General features: G+C 37.8%; 1 long non-coding RNA gene and 2 pseudogenes across 1 annotated transcript; 2 read left to right on the forward strand and 1 right to left on the reverse strand.

Annotated features, from left to right (window-relative positions):
- The first annotated feature begins 646 nt into the window (after positions 1–646).
- Positions 647–21,090, forward strand: LOC125352943. The gene is made up of 4 exons (XR_007211216.1): positions 647–669; positions 13,959–13,966; positions 18,768–18,782; positions 20,958–21,090. It is a non-coding gene; the product is annotated as an uncharacterized LOC125352943 (long non-coding RNA).
- LOC125352891 lies at positions 3,318–3,813 on the forward strand (annotated as a pseudogene).
- Positions 14,696–15,703, reverse strand: LOC125352866 (annotated as a pseudogene).
- Positions 21,091–23,203: the final 2,113 nt, after the last annotated feature.

Genomic DNA, 23,203 nt, shown 5'->3' on the forward strand with positions numbered 1-23,203 from the left:
AAAACAAAAAAAGCAATGAAATATGAAAAGGAGTCATGAATGTGATTAAAATTAATTTCATTCACATAATTCATTTAAATCTATAGCACAACAGAATATATAAAGAGGAATGCTTCCAATACACTGGTTCTTTGGAGGACAGCAGTTATTCACCAAATATTTTTATAATCTTCCACAGTTTCATATTATGGAGAACATCCAAAAATATATATCACCATATTCTGCTTTAAATACTATTAGACTTCATGCATTAAAGTTTTACTTTTTAAAGAATCTTAGTAATACTGCTTTGGTCAATAATAACACCTTTGTACAACTCTTTGAAGATAATAAAAGCATTCAAAAATATAAAAATAAATAACAATAAAGAAGACTATGTAAATATATGATTAATAACATAAATAATATGATATATTACTGATAGCTAATATGTGTTCATTATTTTATTTGTAGATTTCATTACATATCAAAATGTTGAATTTGTTCATATTCTCACAAATTCAATGAAAAAATCTGAATCCTTGAGGATTAGGTTTGTAAATAAGGTCCTGTGGTCTTGGGGATAAAACAAACTTCAATTGTCAAACTAATGAGTTCCTTGTACAGCTTTTAAATATACATGAACAAATATAAATGCATATACATGTATATACATGTGAATGTATGTGTGTACATGTGCTACCTATATTTATGTATATGTATTTTCCACAGAAATATATTTTCAAATATATAGTGCACAACATACATTTGTGTGTATAGTACCCATATATATGTGCCAATATACATGCATATGATTATGTTTATGCACATGTAGGTGCATATACAACATATATACACATATTTCTGTAGAATGTATATATACATGTATCTACATATATTTTTATGTAAGTATACAAATGTATTTGTGTCTACAAAACTATTTTCAATTGTCAAAGCAATGTAACCTAATAAAAGTGTGAAAGAGAAGCACTCTATTGTATCAGAAATTTGTATTATTTTATATAACAATTTAGCCTTTCGATTCACATTTACTTACTCTTACCTGTATTATTTTCCAAATACTAACTCCCTCTGTGTCTTGATTGCCTTTATCTAAGTCAAGGATCAAAATCATATTTATCTCAAAAAGCCATTTTCATTGATGGCATAAGTATGTTGTAATTCTTTTCTTTTCTTTTTTTTTTTTTGCCAGTCCTGGGCTTTGGACTCAGGGCCTGAGCACTGTCCCTGGCTTCTTTTTGCTCAAGGCTAGCACTCTACCACTTGAGCCACAGCGCCGCTTCTGGCCGTTTTCTGTATATGTATATATAATCGAACCCAGGGCCTTATGTATACAAGGCAGGCTCTCTTGCCACTAGGCCATATTCCCAGCCCCCATGTTGTAATTCTTTTCAATGCCAAGTTCACGTCTAGATAAAGAAATAAAGTCACATAAAAAACAATATCAGACTGCTGTCTAGGAAGACTGCCTCACAGGCCAGCCAAGTGCTGCTCCTACTTGTAGAAAATCACACTGTTCCTACTCCTACTCTCATCCCTGTGTGCACATATTTTGCTATTCCTTTCCATCAGGGAATACAGAGTTCCTCTTTGAGAGTAGAGTAATAGAAAGACTTGTTTGGTATATTTGAACTAGAAAACTGTTCTTGGTGCTTTAGATAGCATGAGTAGATTTATGAAGTGTGGGCCTGTCTGGTGTTTGAGTCCCACTTTTTGTTTAATAAACAAATAATTAATAGACACTTATGGCAAAGATTTTTGACCTTCCAAACAGCCTAAGTATATCAAAATAACTAGTCTCCTTCAAGTCTTTGTATGCGATTTGCTGAAAAATCATTCTTTTACACTGATCATCACTTTACATTCCTGAGCTTGAAAAAGGACCCGAGGGGTTGGGGGATGACTTATTCTGTGCCTCAGATTCTAGGAAGTGGGGAACTCTAGATATGGAAACTTGGCTAATTGTTTGCTTTCTTAATTCACTCTTCTAGCCATTATAATTAAATCTTAATTGCCCTAAGACAACTTCTAAGCCAAACAAATGTAATAGTTGTGGAGGGAGAGGCAAATTTTACTTTAGGGATTACAATTCTGCAGAAGGCTTCTTTTTCCTGACAGGATGACAACTGTGACAATTAAAAGCTTTTTTGGTATTTTAGCTAGCAAGAACTCTACAAATCTGGAAGTTATAAATAACACTCTCGAAGCCTCTTGTTCACAGATGACCAATGCTGAGGTTGTCTGCATCAAAGCTACCAAGGTAAGTAGAGCTGATAACACTGCAGTTTACCTAAATACCCATGTAGCATTTCCTTATGCACATCGCATAGGCCTTATTTCTCTTTGGGCATGCAAGTAAGTTAGTGAGAGGTTCTGTACCACTTAGGATACACTCTTCTAATATGACAGTATGGAAAAATGAGTTGGACGATCCCAGTAGATGTCACTGCAAAATGCTTGAGAATATTTGTCCCAGCTTAAGCTGCATCCTTATATAAAGTTTTCACCTTCTGTTCTTCCAATAGTTAGAAGGATAAAAGGGCTTTGCTCTTTCCTTTTCTTTTCTTTTTCGCCAGTCCTGGTGCTTAAACACTGTGCTTGGGTTCTCACCATCCCTAAGCTTCTTTTGTTAAAGGCTAGTGATCTACCAACTGAGCCACATTGCCACTATGGCTTTTTCTGAGTATTTTATTGGAGATAAGAGTGTCACAGGTTTTCCTGCCTGGACTGGCTTTGAACCAGAATCCTCAGATCTCAGATGCCTGAGTAGCCTGTATTATAGGTGTGAGCTACCAATGCCTGGCCGGTTTTTTTTTTTGTTTTTTGTTTTTGGTTTTTGGTTTTTGGTTTTTTTTGGCCAGTCCTGGGCCTTGGACTCAGGGCCTGAGCACTGTCCCTGGCTTCTTCCTGCTCAAGGCTAGCACTCTGCCACCTGAGCCACAGCGCCGCTTCTGGCCGTTTTCTGTATATGTGGTGCTGGGGAATCGAACCTAGGGCCTCGTGTATCCGAGGCAGGCACTCTTGCCAATAGGCTATATCCCCAGCCCTTGTTTGTTTTTTTTTTAAGGAATTAGTTTCACTGGCATTATGCTTATCACCATTATTAACTCCTATATGCATATACATTTAATATGATGTTTTCTTTCTTATTTACATTCAAAGTTTCTGTATTCAAACATGCTATTATAATATCATATAGAAAAATTTCATTATTCATGAGCCTGCTTGACACAAAACCTATTGCCAATAATGACAATGTACAATTTTTCTTATAAGAATGCTAATTATGCCTTTTGGTCAGAACCACCCTCTTTCAGTAATTTGCCAAAATGATGAACACAAAGGGAAAGAGGAGAGGTACCCCATACATGTTCTCTAGGCCCTTCAGGAAACATGGAGTTGTTCCTTTGGCCACACACGTGAGAATCTACAAGAAGGGTGATATTGTAGACATTAAGGGAATGGGTACTGTTCAGAAAGGAATGCTCCACAAACGTTACCATGGCAAAACTGGAAGGGTCTACAATGTTACCCAGCATGCTATTGGCATTATTGTGAACAAGCAAGTTAAGGACAAGATCCTTGCCAACAGGATTCATGTGCATATTGAGCATATTAAGCACTCTAAGAGCCAAGATAGCTTCTTGAAAGGAGTGAAGAAAAATGACCAGAAAAAGAAGCAAGCCAAAGAGAAAGGAACTTAGGTTCAACTGAAGGACCAGCCTGCTCCACCCAGAGAAGCCCATTTTGTGGGGAACCAATGGAAAGGAGCCTGAACTATTGGAACCTATTCCCTATGAATTCATGGCTTAAGAGATGTAAAAAAATTAAAAAAACTTTTGACCTATAAAACAAGAATGCTAATCATAACTCATTCAGGCTATAAATTATTATAAATAAGAATACTTTAGATTTAAGTTATATGTTTTATGCAACAATGTGTAATGATATCATTCTATAACTGAAGAAAACGAAGTCTGTGATAAAGGCACCCTCTCTTTTATTTTATTTTTTTAAACAAAACAAAAATGGTTTGTTTTATTTACAATACTCAATGCATTTAACAAATTACATTTTCATTCCCTAAGCTTTTTGGAAAGTAATTCCAGTTTGTGCAATGAGTTTACAGTAAAATCTTAATACATCTATTAGACATCTTAAACCTAAATCCTAAAATTTGAAAGATATGTAACACTACATTAATAAAAGACTATTTTTAATTAAGAAAAACTAAACTCTGTAGTTCAATAATTCCCTTTGGTATTTTAACCCAAATACAAACTGGATTAGCCTGTGAAATAATACCATTAGATTCAGACAAATTATTCTGACTTCATTTCCCAATAAATGCATGCACAAAGTAAACATTGTAAGTTACATTAATCACAATTTACTTTAATTTTTGCTTTGGACGCTCTCAACTGTTGTTTAACTCAATTCAGGGTATAGATAGGTTGGATTTCAGTCTGGAAAAGTCTGAAACCACAAATTCCTGCTTGAGAACAAGAAGGATTTCCAGTTGCATGTGGCTCAAGCCCGGATCAGGAAGACTTTTTGTTTGCTTAAAGGAATACAGGACTGGCAAGGCCTGAAGGCAGCATTCTAGCAGCATCTACCTAATCCATACCATCATAGGCTAGACCAGGCCTCTTCCCTCCTTTCTGAATTACTTAGATTTCTGTGCTGTATGAGGTAACGATAGAAACCAGTTCAGGTACCAGAAACTGCTGTGATGTTGCATCAAAATCCTATGATCAGGGAAAGAGTAATGAGTATACTGTACAAACGTTTCTACCTCATGCAATACCTGTCTTTTAAAACTGCTTACTACACTGTTTTTCAAACTATCTGGTAGCATAGGCACTTCCTTGATCTGATATTTGTCATTCAATTTTTGCAGAGAGAAAAAGTGGCTCTAAGGGGTCTCAGAGAAAATTTCCAGATCTGCATCAGAAATTGATAAGTTCAAAGGTAAAAGGAGGGCTGGGGCAAAACTGGGATCTCTAGGTAGACTTTGAAAAACATAAGTAATCCATCGCAGGTCAAAGATAATTTCAGTGCAGTCATTTTAAAGAGATTTCAATGTCTGAATTATTTAATTACTGCACATTCCTAATTTTTATTTAACATTGCTAGCCTATTTATAAGACTCTGAAGCATAACTCACTAGGTGTTAGAAGTATATAAAATTATATATTGGTTTCTTAGATACTGAGGCAGTCTTCAGTCTCTGCATACTTAAGAGGAGGACACAGAGGTTGAAAGGTACTAACTCATGTTCCTACAGGCATAGAGCTACTTGATATCAAACTCGAAATGTAACTTAAACCTTTAATATATTTAGAAGGAAAGAGAATTTGAAACCTTGACAGTTGCATATAAGTTTACATATAAGTATGTAAAATATAATGAATCACGGGGATGGGATCAGCCATCTGGCTGCCTTTATCCTAGATATACTGTTCATACTTAGAAATAATGTGAGAATGGAGATTACAGTTGTGAGGGAATAGTATCCTATCTATGCCAACAGTCTGAAAACCACAGACTTGGAGAAGAGATACCAATCCCAATACAACTATTACTAATACTGTCCTTTCATTTAATGAACGCAAGTAAAAAAAAGGTGCAGGTTCAGCTGAAATCCCCCCTGGGGTCATATAATATCAATCAGATGCTAAATGAATCTTTTTTGTATGATCTCATCTCACAGCAATTATATCCCAAACTCCTTTGTTCCACGAAGCTATTGTTAAAAATTTCTAAACTTCCCTTATCTCCTGACAGTCCACAGCAAAGTATTTTCTGCCATTCTGCCTTGCCACACACCATCACATCCAGTTCTGACCAGCTTTGCTTTAGGAGCCTCTGAGGTAACTCAATGGAACTTAGACTTTTCCTGGAGATATTCTTATTTAGAATCCTAGGATTCCTGCATGGCTCTTCCCTGGCTGTAGCAAGTTGAGCATATGAATTTGCAGACAAGAAAGTTGGTTCTAGACCTCTTTGCTCCACTATGCTTAAATGCTAGGTCTTATATTGAAATTGTATGTAGTGTAACTTGATATTGAAAAATACAAAAAGAAAAAAGAAACTGTTTTTCAAGCAGTGAAATGACAAGGTTAGTGTGGAATTTAAGACATCACCATCAAATACATAAAGCTGGGTTCCCCAAAATAGAATAGGATATTTTCATACTCATTACACTGTGAGACAGATTGGAATACTGAACAAAATAAAAGACCCTCTGGAAATTAAGATGTAGCTAAGTTTGAGATATGAAGAAATTGAAGCCTCTGGATTACATGTTCCTGTACATGAGGCATGAAGAAGACAGCTCAAGCATAGGCCACAAAATTTTGGAATTTAGTGATGAGAATATCATGGAATGAAATTTTGAAGTGGGAAAAACTGTATTTGGTAAACTGAGGTTTAGTTAAAGCATGATGAGAGAGAACGTAGATGGTATACATAATATGTAATCATTTGAACCCTTAGATTGGTTCTCCTAATATGACATAGAAGATTATTTGCATATGGGGCATCAAAAGGAATTTGAAACTACCTAAATTATGAAAAGAACCTCAGAGAAAAGAATAGGGTTCTGTGAAAAAAACTACAGATATCAATCTATCTCTATCTATCTATCTATCTATCTATCTACCTATTTATCTATCTATCCATCTATCTATCTATCTGTCTGTCTGTCTATCTCTCTTTGTTGCCCCATGTACAATACACAAGTTTTATCATCTGAACTTTTGCAGATGTAGATAGGATCATTACCGATGCAAACTTCCAAAGGGTGACTGGTGGATGCAAGTTTCTCTTCCTATGAAGAAACAAATGGGTTTGCAGCTTCTCACGGCACTGCTTTTCCTCCTTCTAACAGGACTTGGCATTTTAGGGAATATGTCTGTTTTTGTGAATTATGTGCACAGCTCAGGGGGAGGTATTGAGAAGAACTGTACACAATTGATTCTCATCCATTTGGTTCTCACAAATACCATGTTGCTTCTTACCAGAGGATTGCCAAAGACAATAGCAGCTTTTGGGTTGAATTATTTTCTAAGTGTTACAGGGTGCAGAATTACCCTTTTCCTGGAGAGGGTGTCTCGGGGCCTTTCCATCTGCACCAGCAGTCTCCTCACAGTGGTCCAGGCCAGCACCATCAGCCCCAGAGCTTCTGTGTGGAGGAGGCTCAAGCCAAGGTCTGCATGGCATGTCCTTCTCTTGTTGCTTTTCTTTTGGATTCTCAGTTGCTTCATTAGCATGAGCTTGCTAAATATTATCATCATAACCGACATGAATTCGTCTCACTTTAAAACTGACGTCTATTGTACTACTCAACCAGCAAGTCCCGAACTAAACAATATTTTTGTCATTTTCATGATTGTGAGAGATGTTGTGTTTCAGGGTACCATGGCTGTGGCCAGTGGCTACATGGTATTTCTTCTTTGCAAGCACCACCAGCGAGTTCTATATCTTCGAAACTCCAAGTTTCTCTACAAAACTCCCCCTGAAATGAAAGCTGCTGAAAGTATTCTCCAACTAATGCTTTGTTTTCTTTTCTTTTATTTCGCAGACTGCTTGCTGTGTTTCTATTTACTCTCCTCCTCAGAGTTCAATTCCATACCAAAAGTTAGTCAAGAAATTTTAACTCTTGGTTTTGCATTTCTCAGTCCATTTGTGTTAATTCACAGAAATGGACATCTGATTGAATGTTTTGGGGTGCATAGAAGGGAAAGATACTAACTATCTGTATACCATTCATTCTTTTAGCTAATTGACTTCTCAGTTCTGTTATTCTGGATGACAAACAAAACCATATAAAATAGTTTTTCTCAGTTATTTCTTCTCAGACAATGACCTTTTTGGCCTGTTTGTCTGAATTGACCTGGAACTCATAGACATCCAAAGTGAAACAGAAATTTTTTTCCTGCAACCTTTATAAAGTAGCTTTATTGCTAATGTTTGTGAGCCTAGTGATTCATGACCCATTTTCCAATAACGATGAAGGTGACAACAAATAGACAAATGGGTTTGTTCACAGTATTTCATCTTAACTTTATTTTGGTTGAACCAAATTTTTCTGCAGTAAGTGAAGATGAAATATAAGAATATTCATATTATATCCTAGGGGAAATGTGCCAGAGCCTTGGAAAAATTGGTATTCCTTAGATGATTTACCATGTAAAATCTGTTCATCAATTATGTTAATGTAGGAGACAAACCCTGTGTCATGGCTGAGGCAATAACTTTATGATGATACATTGTCCTAACAACCTAGACCAGCTCTGTGTTGGGTCTTCCCTGTTGGAACAAAATAATAAACACTATGGGTTAATTCAATACCAGGGTGATAGGGAAAATGTGGACATTAATATACTGGTGTGTGTGGTTAGAGAAATAGACAATAATCACAATACTCTGGATCACAAAGAATTGTATAATTGACTAGTTGTATCGTCTGTTACCTGCATACCTGTAGAAGAATTCAGTAACCTTTACTAGAGACGTGAATGATCTTCATACAGAGAAAAATCACAGGGAAAATCTAGTAAACAGAAATATGGCTTGATCACTAACAAAGATCACCAGTCAATTCTCTGGTTATGAGTCAACATTCAATGTTTTAACCATTTCAGGGAAAGTGAGGCCAGATTCCCATTCAGTTATGCTACCAAAAATGCGTCATGTTAATCTACATTCAACTTTTCAGTGTCCTTCAGATCTGGAAGAAGGAAATTTATTTAGACTTTTCAGAAAGGAATGGTTGCTAGTTCTGAATCAACAATAATACTCCAGTGTTACTGTGTACCTCTAGGTAGCACAGGGATTTTATAGAGGAAGGTGATTAGTAGAAGTTGGTCTTAGGTTCATGGTTTCTTTTGAGAAATATACATGGGGGCTGGGAATATGACCTAATGACAAGAGTGCGGGCCTTGAGAAATATACTGTTATTTGAAAATCTTGGTTCATCTATAGGAAATCACTGTTGTCTCTGAACACATTCACTATTGTTTTAAATTTAGAAATTTGTTCTTGTTGTGTCTTGGTACAGATATTTGAGGTAGAGTATATCCTACCAAGGGTTACCTTAACATTTTGATCTGTAGTTACCAACTATGAAATACTTTAAGTCATATTTTCTTAAAGTTGCTTGTAATATTTCATTGACAAAAATCAGTGCAGTGTTATCTCTGATAACAAAACTATGAAAATCAGAGAGTTGAAAGACAAGGGAGACTGATGAGCTCGAAAATCCGTGCTTTCAGACTTCTTCCCTGTCTCTCATTTAAATTTACAGAGCTTTCAGTAGTGTAATTCCTTATTTTTAGTTATCTCCTACTGAATGCATAGAATCTTTTAATTTAAATTTCTCAACTGAATTCTTACTTTTTCATAGAGAACCCAGAAAATACAACTGATTTGGGACAACTTCCAGGCCACACATAGTCATACTGTATCATAACTTAAGGAACTATTTATTCTAAACACTCAATACACCCTTCTTATTTCAGAGTTAATGAACCCTACTCAATTTCATTCCCAAGTTTTTATGTCACTTACATCTAATTGAAATTCTAACAAGAAATGCAGAAAGTGCTTGCTTTGTCTTGTTTTTATGGTGGATAATAGGAACAAGGTTTTGAACTACAGCTGTGAATCTTAGATAAATAATATACAAGGCATATCTATATTAGGAAGACAAACCTTTAAACAAGTTCCAGTAAAACAAAAAATTTATTGAAGACTGAGTGCAGTGGCTAATATCTGTAATCCTGGGTACTGAGAGTTTTAGATCAAAAAGATTGTGTTTTGAGGCCAGCTTAGGCAAAAAAAAAAAAATAGTGAGATCTCCATAACTATTGAAAGTGAGGCAAAGCACTGGTGGCCAGTGGCACATTGCCTGTAAGCCTAGGTACTCAAGAGCCTGTACATCAGTTTGACAATAAAAATTTAAAAAAATAAATAAATAAACTACAAATGGGGCAGGGAATATGGCCTACTGGTAAAGTGCTCACCTTGTGTACATGAAGCCCTGGGTTCAATTTCTATAGAAATAGCCAGGAGTGGCGCTGTGGCTCAAGTGGTAGAGTGCTAGCCTTGAGCAAAAAGAAGCCAGGGACATTGCTCAGGCCCTGAGTTCAAGCCCCAGGACAGGCAAAAAATAAATAAAACAAAACAAGCAAAATAATCTAGAAATGGAAACGAGACGTTATTTTATTGTACTGTTTAGGATTCTTTTTTCTTACTTTGATTTATTTTCTTTTGTCACTGTTTTTTATTGCTGTATCCTTTATTTGTCTTGCATATAAGTTTCTCTGATTTGGGGGAGGAGAAGGGAAAGCACAGAAATGGTGGGGATAAGGTTGAACCAATTCAGCAGTGATACTCACTAGAGGCTACATTGGAAATGAATGATACAACTTGAGGGGAAGAGAGCCGGTTTGGGGAGAGGGGTGGGAAACTGGAGAAAATGAGGGAGCTCGTGACACTGTTGAAAAAGAAATGTACTCATTACCTGACTTATGTAACCGTAACTCCTCTGTACATCACCTTTACAATAAAGTTTATAAAATAAAATAAAATACATATTAAATTATTAAAGCATCACCATCAAATACATAAAACTTGGATCCCCAAAATAGAATTGGATATTTTCTTACTTATTAAAATGTTAGATCAGCTGGAATACTGAACAAATAAAGGATACTCTGGAAGTTAACATGTAGATAAATTTGAGATAGGAAAGAAATTAAAGACTCTGGATTATGTGTATCTGTACACAGGATACAAAGGTGACAGACAGGGTAAGTATGAGTCACAAAACTTTGGAATTTGGTGATGGGAACATTATAGAATGAAATATTTAAATGGGAGAGACTATATTTGGGAAATTTTGAGTCTCAAAGCACAATGAGAGAGAAATTAGCTGGGATACATAATATATAATAATTTGAACCCTTAGACTGGTTCTCCTAATATTGTGGGCGAATAATTTCTCTGACCAGTGGACGACTTATCCTTGGCACAGTTACTCTGATGCCTTATTAGTACACTAATTAGTACACTAATTAGTACACTAATACACTAATCCTAGTCCTGCTGGCCTGCCTAAATGTGACATTTTTCTTACCTGAACTTGAATTTTACTGAAAGGAGTTGGGAAACTTGTCTAGGAATTTTTCCAACTATATGGAATACGTCCCAACATATTTGGTATGATTGGGGACCTTTTGGTGTGTGGTTACAAAACTGCACTGAATATAACACATCTTGTAACCCTGCTTTATCTATGAACATGTCCAACTCCATGGCTGCTAAACAGCTTTTTTAGGATGGTTTGGAGTAGGCTTTAGTGACCCCTGGCCTGCCTTTGCCCATGAAAACAGGCTATTTCCTTCCCAACGTCATTTGCGGAAATTAGCCGCCTCTCTGGACCCTGTATTGTTGGCCTGGAAAATCCTAGCCTTATTAAAAACGTCTGATTATTAAAACTTATTGCCGTGGCAAAATTACCTATGGGCCATTGATTGCTTTAAGGTGTTTTGAAATTCAGTGGGACACCAGCTTGCAAAAGCCAGTGTACTTAAAAAGCAACCAGGAAAATAGTAGATTTTACTCAAGTCAGGCTTTATAACCTAGCTTCTTTAACCAGTCTATGCAGAAAGTTGCAGGCAGCCCAGCAGGAGGTGTGACATTCCATTGGAGTCACTGGGAGACTCTGCTGCTTGCTGCCTCCAGGGCCCCTGCTCATCCTATTTGGGTTAAGATGGACAGCCTGACAGTCATCTGGAAGAATCAACATCTTCACCCTGTGCACCCCTACTGTGTCAAGATAGGATTGTGATTTTGACCCAGCGTCACTCACTTTGGGTGCCTGTTTGCATGCATCATCCCTGGACTGGAGGACCTGTACAAGGACTAGTAATATGCTTTTTCAAGCAGATTTTAAAGAGGAGTCGTCATACAATTGGACTGATCATCGCAGGACTGATTATCGGACTGATTGCCATCACTACTGCCGCAGCCATATCCGGAGCCGCATTGGTACAATCTGTATAAACTCATGACTTTATGGTGCATTGGCACCACGACTCTCACAATTTGTGGCAACAACAGTTGGAAGTTAAACACCCATCTTCAAGATGAGACAGAGCCATCCAAGGAGGAGTGTTCTGCCTTGGACAGAAATATCTGGCTTTGCAGCAATGATTGTTTTTAACCTGTGATTGGAATTCTAGTCATGTCTGTGTAACACCTTATAAATATAATGCCTCTGAATGTAAATGGAATGATATACAAATGCTTATAGATAGAGCCATAGTAAATGGTTCTTTAAGTGAGCAAAGTTTATACTGGAGGTTCTTGAAGTTTTTCAAAAGGAATTACCAAATGCCTCTTCTCTTGATGAGATTGCCCAGGGACTAGCCCAGACCTTAGAAGGATTAGACCCCAGGGATTGTTGGGTTTTAAATTGCCGGGCTTTGCTCTATCCCTCCCCAACCTTGTGGGGAGGCTTCCTGGGCTTATCTATCTCCTCTTCTGGGCATCCATACTCACTCTCTCACGTCCCCCCTGGCCAGTAGGGATCAGACGCGGGAGCGGGGAGCCGGATTAGCCTAGGGTCACGTGTGGTCGCGAGACCCCCATACTCGCCAGCCCAAGGAAGACACGAGCGCGTGAGGTCCCGGAGATCGTCTCTGGGATGGTTCTGAATTATTCAGATGAGAAGCCACAAAGATATACCCCAAAGGCAGGCACAAGGAGAGGGAGAACAGATTGGCCACGAGGGGTGTCCATCAAGTGATGTCAGGGACCTCCCTTGTGGGCGGAGGCCCAGCCCCCCAAGGATTGGGTTTCTGGGGTACCCCGCCATCAGGCCATCAGACACGTGCTCGCCCCAGGAGCAGGGGCTTCTCTTCCTGTTAAAGGCAGGAAGGGGAGGGACAGGCCAAGGTCAGCTGTAGCTTCTTAAAGGCACAGATGACCCCAACAATAAAGTATTACACATAATGTTGGAAGTGCTTCTATTGCCTTAAATACTTATGTTAGGTGTTTTTACCTTAGGATACTGTTCTATCATAGCAGTAATGAAGCGTTTTGCTAAGAATAGATCTTCTAATATTTTACTCACTGCCCTTAAGCTTACTAGGGAAGCAGCTGTTGAAAAATAATAAATAAAGGGGGAATTGTGGGAGAATAACTTCTCTGACCAGTGGAGGACTTAGCCTTGGCACAGTTACTCTGATGCCTTATTAGCACACTAATAGGCCTTTGGGGAGACATTCCCAGTAAAGAGTTCCTTTATGTTTGTTGGCCAAAGGAAACCACTCTTTGTCATGAGAATCTCCCCTTTCCCTGTACCAAGCCTCCCTTGGGAGACTTGCTTGACCAGGTGCCATTAGTAAATAGGAAAGTCTCTTCACAGTTAATAGAGTCTTGGTCAAAGTCTTGAGCAAATAGTGGCTAGTTTTGGTAACATTTTGCCTTGACTGGTTTACTCCTCTGTCAACAATCTTTGATGTAGCTCAGCCCTTAATAGTAAACACTCTTTGAAGTAGCCACCTTTTGTAGTAGGTAAACTTTTGTCTTAGTTTCCTTCCTCCCAGTAGTATCATCCTCAATTTCTGTATTTGAGATGGATATCATGCTGTATTCGCTTTTACCCTGGAAGTTGTCAGTTGATTTCTAACCATATATAAACCCTGGCCCTCCTGAAATAAAGTGTGCATTGGTCCACTAGCCTCTGCATCCCCTGTGTCCTGACTACGGTTGCAGTTACCCAGGTCCAACATAATATGACATTGAATTCCATTGGTTTTGCTAAATTGAGGGTAGAAATCTTAGCTCTTTCCACAATGGAGATGGAAATGGCATTTCCACCTAATCTATGAGGAGTTCCACGGAAAAGGGATTCGAGTCCTATGAGTAAACACTATACACTACAGATGTACATGTAGCACAATTGCCCCATATATATCAGAAAAGTTCTATGCTGTGAAAAATTTTTTTTTTGCACTTTAAATATGATCATTAGTGATTCATCCTTTAAAAAGGTGGCTGGTGGATCTGAGTTTCTCTCCGTATGCAATATGAGATGGTTTAGAAGCTGCTTCAGGGACTGGTTTTCCTCCTTCTAACTTGCTAAGCAAGCACTCTACCTCTAAGCCACCTTGCCAGTCCCAGATTGACTTTAAAATTGTTTAACATTAGATAAATTAAAGGATTTTTATATTATGTAAAAATTACTAATCATCAGGGTTTTTTTTTGCTTAGGATATCCATTTTGAGGAAATAAACTTTAAGTATACTTACTTGATAATTACAACAAGAAAATATACAATGAAGTGTTATTTCTCAAACATCACTTAATTAAATAATAGGTAAAAGAGCCATGGTTTTCTCCCTTTGTTCTCTTGACAATAAACATAACTCCTTATAGAATTGGATATTATGGAATTTATGAAACCAGTGGAGAGTTCAGTCTGTATTCTTACAGAATGCCATAAAAAGTATAATTCTAATACACAGAAGACAAATCCAAGAATAATATCATTCAAAATGGAGTATAACATATATAATTTGATGATATATACAGCAGAAATCTTTTTCTCTTTTTTTTGACAAAGTAGTAAGCCTTTATTTTCTTGTTCTGCCAATAAACAAGTTGATTGCTTCTAGGAAATTAGTCAAAAATACCAAATCCTATATCCTCATCTGATTCCTCCAACTCTTCCTTGGCTTCAGCCTTGGCTGGGGCAGTGGCAGCGGCAGGCACAGCAGTGGTGGCAGCAGCCACAGGAGCAGCAGCCACAAAGGCAGATGGATCAGCCAAAAAGGCCTTGACCTTTTCGGCAAGTGGGAAAGTGTAGTCAGTCTCCACAGACAAAGCCAGGACCCGCTTGTACCCATTGATGATAGAATGAGGCACAGAAGCAACAGTTGGGTAACCAATCTGCAGGCAGACACTGGTGATGTTGCGAACACCCTCCAGGAAGCGGGAATGCAGAGCATCCTCAGTGATGTCAAGCACTTCCAGGTTGTAGATGCTGCCATTGTCAAACACCTGCTGGATGATCAGCCCAAAGGAGAAGGGGGAGATGTTGAGCATGTTCAGCAGGGTGGCTTCACTGGCTCGCACTTTATCTCCAGTCTTTACCAGCTGCACATCCCTCAGAATCTCAATGGTGCCCCTGGAGATCTTAGTAGTGATGCCTAGAGCCTGGAAGAAGGTAGTCTTCTCTGGCCCCAGACCAGTGTTCTGAGCTGGCACAGTGACTTCACATGGGGCAATGGCACCAGCACGGGCAGCAGCTGGTACCTTATTGGCCAGCAGCATGTCCCTGATCTCAGTAAGGTCCTCCTTGGTGAACACAAAGCCCACATTCCCCCCGGATATGAGGCAGCAGTTTCTCCAGAGCTGAGTTGTTTTCCAGGTGCCCTCGGATGGCCCTGCGCATCATGGTGTTCTTGCCAATCAGCACCACAGCCTTCCCTCAGAGCGACATCCAGATCTGCTGCATCTGCTGGGACCCCATATTGTCTGCTCCGACAATGAAGCATTTTGGATAATCATCCAAAAGTTGGATGATCTTAAGGAAGTAGTTGGACTTCCAGGTCGCCCTGTCTTCCCTGGGCATCACGACGGTGCGTCAGGGATTACCCCGTAGGGTTTAAATACGAGGTCACTATCACGAGGACGCCTGGCGAAAGCTACAGCCGAAATCTTAAGAAAATATAGGAAAAATTTTACTTTTTCACAGAAGTAGGTAAATGAACACTCAGTAGAAAAAAAAATGGTTTTTATTATCCTACATTTCCTAAATTGTTAAAAATGTGCATTAAAAAATGAATTACTTTCAAATAAAATTGTGAACTGTTTTTGGCTTTTCCTTGTTTTGATACTCTCAATAATACAATGCTCTTTATCACTATCTTCATTATAAAGTTTCTTTGAAAATAAATGTGAGGATTTGTTAATAGAAATGAGGAATGTAATTCTTGATTTTTTTTTCTAGTGGAACTTTTTATACCAGTATTTGGGTTGAATACATGGCCCTAGCAATCAGATAATAGTGTGGACATTTTGAACGTTATGGTATTTCACTCATACTAGAGGTTTAGAGCACAAAATCTTTGCATTAGTACAAATAAGTTTGTACTACTTTTTTGTACCATACTTTTATTATAGTCCCTGAACATTTGGTCTTACACAACTCTCGTTTACAATGATGAGTGATTACTTCATTTTGACTGTTTATTATATATATATGTATATATGTGTGTATATGTATATAGCTTTAAATACATGCTATACAATTTTTCTACGATTTAATACACCCCCTGTCTTTTCTCTTCTGTTTTTTATTTTTTTTAATATTCTAGAGTTTATTGGAGACCTAAATGTGAATTCACCCGGCCATCATTTTTTTGTGTGTGAGTCCTGGGGCTTTAACTCAGGCCCTGAGCACTGTCCCTGGCTTTGTTTTGCTCAAGGTTAGCACTCTACTACTTGAGCCAAAGCTGTACTTCTGGCTTTTTCTGTCTCTGTGGTACTGAGAAATGGAACCCAGAGCTTCATGATTGCTTGGGAAGCACTCTACCTCTAAGCCACATCCCTAGCCCCTGTTTTTTCCCTTATGTTAGGATTTTCTAATCTTTTTTCTGCAGGTGTTGAACTTACAATGCAGTGACATTTATGTAGAGGGTGGAGACAGTATTTATACCATGAGATGAAAACAGGTCATAAGAACGAGAATAGCTCTGATTTCTGGGCTGGAATTGTTTGCAAACCTGGAGCTATATAGGTAAAGAATTCCCTTGTTATATTTATATAGATGAAAGTTGTGTACCTATTGATGCAGTCCAGAAAAGTCTGGAAGATGACATACCAAAGAGCCATGACTGACCTAATTATTTATACGGTAGTATAAAACAATATCCAATAAGTAGAACAAAAGTGCCTGTAATCCTAGCTACTCAGGAGGCTGAGATCTGGGGATCACAGTTCAAAGTCAGTCCAGGCAGAAAAGTCCTCATAAGACTCTGGTCACCAATTAACCACTCAAAACCCAGAAGTAGATCTCTACCTCAAAGTAGTAGAGCACTAACTAGCCTTGAGCAAAAGAATTCAGGGACAGCACCCATACCCTGTGATCAAGTTATATGGCTTACAAAAAAGGTAGAAGAAAAGGTAAAATAATATAAGGGAGAAAATATAAAAAATCAGATTACAAAAATATATACAGAAAAAAATATATATATACAGAAAGAAAAATATATACAGAGAAAATATATCAAAATTAGATAAAAATAATAAGAAGAATAAACAACCAAGCATTTAAAACATTTTTAGGAGGTAACAAACAGTAAAAGAAATGTATCCAATGCCTACCATATGAAACTGTAACCTCTCTGTACATCAGTTTGAAAATAAAAATAAAAAATAAATAAATAAATAAAACATTTTTTCTACAGCCCATATTGGATCTTGAACTTAGGGCCTATGCTTTTTTCTCTTAGCTTTTTTTCCACTAAGGTGAGCACTCTGCCACTTAAGAAAGAAATGCTTTGAAAGGGAATACCAAATTTGAGAGACACAGGGTAAAAAAAGACAAACAACTACAAAAGCAATACTTGCAAAACTGTTTGGTGTAAGTGAACTGAACACCTGGGGGGGGGGGAGGGAAAGGGGGAGGAGGGAGGGGGTCTGAGGGACAAGGTAACAAACAGTAGAAGAAATGTATCCAATGCCTAACGTATGAAACTATAACCTCTCTGTACATCAGTTTGATAATAAAAAATTGAAAAAAAAAAAAAGAAATGCTATGTCTCAATTTCTGGCTCTTTGCTGGTTGATTGGAGATAAGAATCTCACTGACATTCCTCCCTAAGCTGGTTTCAAACTGCAATTCTCAAATCTCAGCCTCTGGAGGAGCTAGAACTACAGGGGTGAGTCACCAGCACTAGGCTCATAAAATATTTTTTTAAGTAAAAGCAAATATAAATATATAATATAAATTTTGTATAAAACATAAAGAATATATAATAAAATGTTTCATGAAGGACAAAGAATTGGAAAACCTTCCTCTGTACCCTGCAATATTGGGATCTGCCCTGTGGGCTATGGGAAGCTGGACTTGGACACTAGTTTGCTTTCTATTATTCCAAAGGTGCGGTTTGTGGGCTGAGCGTCAACCAAATCAAAGGTCAGCTAGCTGTCAGCTTCAGCACACACTGAGAACTTTTGTTGGCCACAGTGAACTTCAGGGTCTATGAGCTTGACCTGTTCCCACTTACTCCTGAAGATTTCCATTTGCACATGAAAGACTGGCCATTATCCAACTTGAGCAATGTCCCTCAGATTATCAAATTCAGGAAGAATCAGAGTATCAAATTCTTCTTCCCTAGAAAATGAAAGCACTTTGTCAAACAGTTGTCTCTCAGCTATAAACCATCTTTCACGAGGGAAGAGGATCAGGAAGCCCAGTGATTCTCTGAACTGGGCCTCAGAGTTCCCAGTCCTCTCTGGTACAAAATTATACCCAATAAGCAGGCAGCTACAGAAGATAAGACATTTCTGGCCAGAGACTCAGAGCCCAGAGTCTCTGTAGCAATCCACTGGTAATGAGGCTTACTCCCCACACTTATCTCCACATCCTCCACAACCTGAGCTTGCTAATGACTACAGTCATCAGCAGGTCCACATTAAATCCCTCCTTGCTCAATAACTGTCCCTGTGACCATTTCCCACCCAGACACTGTAGAAAGATGTCCCCAGGATCCCTGATTTATGATTTATCAGAGACCCAGAGTATATCATTCTCATCAATTGGCTTTTTTTCAAGATGACTCTGAGCTCTAGCACTTCAAGATATGGGAAATGGTACTAGCCTGTCATTCAGGCTGGATCACTGTAGCACTAAAAGCTTACACTAAATTAAAGGCTTTTGAGAACTAAGATTTTGACCACCAATCTGTTGTCACCACAATCTCTGGGCCCTGAATTTAGGACCTCATGATCTCAAGACCTTGTAAACTCAGAGCCTAGCTCCCTCCCTTGACTTTTTTCTTAATAGCTGGCAGTCTACCACTTGAGGCATACCTCGACTTCCTCTCTATCTTTTAAACTATACTCACATATTTCTCTTGATTCTCAATGTTCATCCTCTCTTTTAATTTTCATATTATAGTATGGTCTTTGTTCTCAAGATTCTTCTCATTTACAGATTAATAGATCACATATTGATCTTAATAGAAAATGACTTGATTCTCTCAGAACACATTCACTATTTTTTTCATGGTTTAAAATTTCAAAAATTTGTTTTTGTTATATCTTGCTATGGATGTTTGGAGTGAAGTGTACCCTACCTAGGGTTACCTTAATATTTTTTACCTGAAGTCATCAAATTTGAAATGCTTTGAATCTTATTTTTCTTAAAGTTGTATATAACATTTCATGAACAAAATGTGGAGTCTGAAAGACAGTTGACTCTTATTAGTGTTTATATTTTTAAATAGTCTTTCCTACATCTCAGTCATTTAGATTTATAATGACTTCAGTCATGTTATTCTTTATATTTAGGTATCTTCTGATCAACACTTAGATTTACTTTTTATTTTGCAACTACATTCTAAATATTCAGAGAAAGCCACTGATTTGGGACAAATTTCAGGCCACAGTCATGCTGTTTTAGGACTTAGTGAATGCCCTATCCTAATATTCAATAGTTTCTTATTTCAGATTTAACAAGCCATATTCAATTTTATTTCCATGTTTTTATATCACTTACATTTGAGTCAAATTCTAATAATTGATGCAGAAAGTACTAGCTTCATCTGGTTTCTATTGTTTATACTGGGAAAGGGCTTAGCAATAAAGCTGTAAAACTAAAATAAATAATATACCCCTTACATTTAAGCAAGTCTCACCTATATTAGGAAAATAAGCTACAGTAAGACATTAGGATACAAAAATTTTATTTAAGCCACCAATGGCTCACACCTGTAATCCTAGCTACCTAGGTGGCTGAAATCTGAGGATCACAGTTCAAAGCCAGCCCAGGCAGAAAAGTCTGTGAGACTCTTACCAGCAATAACTACTAAGAGAAGGCTGGAAGTGGCACTGTGGCTCAAGTAGTAGAGCATTAGCCTTGAGTAAAAGAAGCTCAGGAAAAGTGCCCAGGCCCTAATTTCAAGCCCCAGCACCAGCAAAAAAGAAAGAAAGAAAGAAAGAGAAAGAGATTTAAGAGTGATTCATTTGCTCATACCTCAGAAAAGTCTAGGCAAAAGGTTAGTGAGACCCCCATTTCAACCAAAAGCCATACATGAAGCGACATGCTGGTGGCTCTAGTAATGTAGAAAAACATATATAGATGAATCCAGATCCATTTTTGTCCTAGGCAAAAATTCAAGACCCTAGCTGAAAAATAATCTAAAAGCTAAACCAGCTGGGAGCATAGTTCAAGTGACAGAGTGCCTTAGCAAAGACAAGGCCTTGAGCTCAACCTCCAGTATCAAAAAGGAGAAGGAAGGGGGGGGGGGAGGAGGGGGAGGAGGAGGGGAGGAGGAGGGGGAGGAGGAAAGGGAGGAGGAGGGAGAGGGAGGAAGAAGAAGAGGGGGAGGGAGGAAGAAGAAGAGGGGGAGGGAGGAAGAAGAAGAGGGGGAGAGAGGAAGAAGAGGAGGTAGGGAGGAAGGAAGGAGAAAGAAATGACTTATTTAAAAGCTGGGTAATTCTGACCGAAAATTTCAGCTACTTTGTTGGGAGGTAGAAATAGGACAATCCTATGCAAGAGTTAGGATATTTTATGTTAAAAACAAAACATAATCAAAAGGAGATGGAACCATGGCTCCAGTGGTAAACTGCTCTAGTATTTAGCAGGCCCTCACTTCAATTCCAAGTACCAGAAAGAAAAGCATACTTAAAGATTTTATACATACACACACAGGAAACAAACTGAACGAAATACATACACAACAGTAATCAAATCAAATAAAATAGGTAGTCATAATAGTTAGGACAAGTAGACTTGTTTTAGCCCTTAGCCTACATATTTGAAGCAATAATGAAATACAATTCAAGAATTATTTTTAAAAACATTGTGTGCACCTGTCTCTATCAACTCTGAGACTTTGTGCTCTAAGCTTCTATAAAATAAAGTACTACTTAACTTTCAAAATGTCTTCATTGCATGTCTTATTGGTAGAACCACATACTCACACAAATTGTTTCAAATATGTCCACCTTAGGAAGTGATAAATTGAACTTACTTAAAATTACTTAAGTGATTTAGACCCAGATTATTTCACAGCTTGTTTATGATAGACTGAGAATTTTGGAGAACACCAGGGCATAACAAATGATATCTAGAAAGATGCACAATTAGTTTTTTGGTTTTTTTTTGTTTTTTTGTTTTTAGCCAGTCCTGGGGCTTGGACTCAGGGCCTGAGCACTGTCCCTGGCTTCTTCTTGCTCAAGGCTAGCACTCTGCCACTTGAGCCACAGCGCCACTTCTGGCTATTTTCTGTATATGTGGTGCTGGGGAATCAAACCCAGGGCCTCATGTATACGAGGCAAGCACTCTTGCCACTAGGCCATATCCCCAGCCCCACAATTAGTTTTTTAATATAATGTATTTATTTACTCTTTTTGAACAAAGACAAATTCACAATTTCAACACCTTAGGAAATAAACAAAGTTTTATCTTTTCTTTCACTTAACTAGTTTCTCTGAAAAAACATAAGGTCCCTTGCATTTTTTCAAAGATTCCTGTGTATATAGCATCAAATTAAAGCTGTTGCACTCCATTTTGGATCCCATTAGTCATGCATTGATCTTCATGGATTAAAAGTACACCTTATATGGCTAAGTGAGAGGGGCTTTCACCTGTAATCGTAGCTACACTGGAGGCTGAGATGTAAGGCTCCTGGTTCAAAACTAGCCCAAGCAGGAAAGTCTTTATGACTCTTACTTTTTTTTTTTTTTTTGGCCAGTCCTGGTATGAACTCAGGGCCTGAGCACTGTCTCTGGCTTCTTTTTTGCTCAAGGCTAGCACTCTGCCACTTGAGCCCCAGCGCCACTTCTGGCCATTTTCTGTATATGTGGTGCTGAGGAATCGAACCCAGGGCCTCATGTATATGGGGCAAGCACTCTTGCCACTAGGCCATATACCCAGCCCTGTATGACTCTTATCTCCAGTTAACGACCAAAAAAAATCTGAAGTGGAGCTTTGGCTCAAATAGTAGCATACTAGTCTTGCACAACAAATCTCAAGCCCTAAATTCAAGCCCCAGGATGGGCATCAAAAAAAACAAAACAAAACAAAATTACATTTTGTATTTCATTCCATTTGAAAACAGATTGAGGCCTCTACTGTTTCATAAATTCCATAAAATCCTACTCTACAGTGGAATATTGATGAATACTCATCAGCGATGAAAGAAAAGCATCTCTTTTGAAGTTTTTAGAAAGAATACTCATATTATTGTATACTAGTGATATTTGTAGGCTCATTTCTTCAAAATGAAAATTGTAGGCAAGATGGATAGATGTCCCAGTAAGTTTTTCTGCAATATAAAACAAATCCTTTAGGACTTCAAGTGTTTGAGAAAACAGTTTTATATTTACGTCCATCTTGAAGATAAGCACAATTTTGCCAGCTTACAGTGCATTATTCAAGCCACAAACTAAGCACCTGTTTGTGTATAGCACTATTTTGGTATAATAAAAGGAACTGTAACTTCAATTATATGGTTTGGCTTTCTAGAATTGCATTATCTAATATCACACAAATTGAAAAAAAATCAAACTCATCATTGCTTCCGAATAATTTATCACAAATTTTCATCTAGCTTGTAAGAAAGATGAATTGAAACCAAAAAAGTCAGGATTATACACTATCAATTTATTGTCTTCATGCTTACTACTAGAACAGGATCATAAAAGGTCATGCTCAAATTAGTAGAATTAAAACTGGTTTTTTTAAGACACAGTGAAAATGTTTAAAGGTGAAAATAAAGCCCTGAAAAGAAAGCAAGACTCTCCATTTGAAGACCCCAAAGAAAAGTCCCTAAAACCAGTTCTTGAAAGTGGCAGAGTTAAGCCACTATCATTAGACTTTGTTTTGTACAAAACATAATGGAACTAAGAGCTCTAATTTAAAGCTTACTAAAACCATGAACTAAACAGATTTTC

This window comes from Perognathus longimembris, chromosome 6 (genome assembly GCF_023159225.1).
Source record: "Perognathus longimembris pacificus isolate PPM17 chromosome 6, ASM2315922v1, whole genome shotgun sequence".
Classification (NCBI taxonomy): Eukaryota; Metazoa; Chordata; class Mammalia; order Rodentia; family Heteromyidae; genus Perognathus; species Perognathus longimembris.